Here is a 2353-nt window from a genome sequence, read left to right on the forward strand (position 1 = left end):
GCAAAATGTTTGTGATAACAGATGCATCAAGCACGGTTTAGAATTTAGTTGCCTGTATAATGAGGGGCATACAATTCAGTTCAATGAACTGTTTGCGATGAGGCAGAAGAACAAAAACGGGCAGCTAGATGAAGGTGTGTGCGATATACAGCATACAGTTCACTTGGATGAACTGTTTGTGAGTAGGCAATACAAAAGAAATGGTCAGCCAGATCAAGTTGTGTGCTATATACGGCATATAGTTCACTCAGATGAACTGTTTGCATTGAGCCAAGAGAACATAAACGGTTCAACTTAACAAGATGTGTGTGATACGCGGCAAACATGTGTGTAATTGGAAATGTGTTGGAAGACCGATAACAACATAGATGATTCCTGTTAACAAGCCGTGTGTGTTCTGAGCAAATGATTGCTGTTATACAATTGTCAGTGATTAATGAAATCATCACCGACGGGTTCCATCGTTTAGTCCATGTGCAATGTGATTTGCTCTATCTACATAGCATCAACATATATACTTAAAAAGACGTCATTGCGAAACCAAATTAAGCATACAATTGCACAAGTGAGTACACACATAACATTTCCACACACCAAAGTAAGCAATTACATGCATATTAAACTAGGAGAAATGAGGATCTAATAATCTACTTATTGTTGCGATGACGCTTGCCATTGCTATGCTTCCAGCTAGATCCCTGGCCGTTTTGGGGAAGGAGGCACTTCCTCATGTTAATGATCCGCCTGTACATGTCGTAGCTCGTGTACGCCTCCTTGGCCGCGTACACGACACGAGCTTTGTTGAGTTTCTCCATCTAGGCCGAGTGCCAGGCACGCTTGTCCTTGTTATAGGAATCCTTCATGTCTCTGTAGTAGGGGTCGATGATGGCCTCGGTGAGGTGAACCAGTGAGTCCTTATCATGCTCCTTGCTGCCCCAGATCTTGTATTGGCCCTGGATGTCAACAAGATTCTGGCAGGCGATGCCCAAATTCTTGAGCGCCTTTACATCATTGGTCATGTCCATCGTAGCGAACATGTAGTGGGGGCTGTTGACAAACCTGGTGAAACGCTCGCAAGGCCTTGTGGCCAGGTAGTAGTGGTAGACGAGGACGTGGTTCCACACGCACATCTGGGTGGCGATGACCTTGGAATGATACCTTGCATGAGTGCGGGTGTACTCGAGGCTGAACGCGACCACCTGGTACTTCTCCTCGGCAAGCAACAACTCCATGATGTGGATGGTGTGCTCCACCCAGACCGGGTTGTTGGTGTACACCGCCGAGCGGTCCGTGAACCTTCTTTGGGTGTCCACCATGGCATGCATGGTGAACTGCTGCTCGTCGTCGGCAGCTGCTTAGAGCGCCATTGGAGCCATGTAGGATACCCTCTAAGAATTTGTCGTGGTGGGTGTGCTTCTTGCAATGGTGGGGCGCGATCGAAAGGTTGAAGAGACACAAGGGTTAAATGTCCGCTGTAATAAATGGGGGCCGGCCGGCCTGTAATCGTCACGTCTTGTCACGACGTTCATAGCAGTTCCAGTGCATGCTTTACAACACTGCACCGCACACGTTTCGTTCGACCACGCGTGGGCTTGAAGAGGCGCCAAATGTATCGTCGGTGAGCCTGTGATACGTCTCCAATGTATCTATAATTTTTGATCGTTCCATGCTATTTTATTGTCAATCTTGGATTTTTTATAATCATTTTATATCATTTTTGGTACTAACCAATTGACATAGTGCCAAGTGCCAGTTGCTGTTTTTTCCATTTTTTAAAACATAGCAGGAAATCAATATCAAACGGAGTCCAAATGCCACGAAACTTTGCGGAGAATTTTTATGGACCAGAAGGAAGCTATTGGGCCCTTGTTGCACCTGGGGGAGTGTCGAGGAGGGGACAACCCACTAGGGCGCACTAGGAGGCCTAGGCACGCCCTGGTGGGTTGTGCCCACCTCGGGTGCCCCTCGGACCGCCTCTTTGCTCTATAAATACCCCAATATTCTAGAAACCCTAGGGGAGTCGATGAAATATTCAGCCAGCTGCCGCAGAGTCCAGAACCACCAGATCCAATCTAGACACCATCTCGGATGGGGTTCACCACCTCCATTGGTGCCTCTCTGATGATGCATGAGTAGTTCTTTGTAGACCTTCGGGTCCGTAGTTAGTAGCTAGATGACTTTCTCTCTCTCACTGAATTCTCAATACAATGGTCTCTTGGAGATCCATATGATGTAACTCTTTTTGCGGTATGTTTGTTGGGATCTGATGGACTTTGAGTTTATGATCAGTCATATCTTTGTATATCCATGAAAGTTATTTGAGTTTCTTTGATCTATTATATGCATGATATCT

Source organism: Triticum dicoccoides, chromosome 2B (genome assembly GCF_002162155.2).
Source record: "Triticum dicoccoides isolate Atlit2015 ecotype Zavitan chromosome 2B, WEW_v2.0, whole genome shotgun sequence".
NCBI lineage: Eukaryota > Viridiplantae > Streptophyta > Magnoliopsida > Poales > Poaceae > Triticum > Triticum dicoccoides.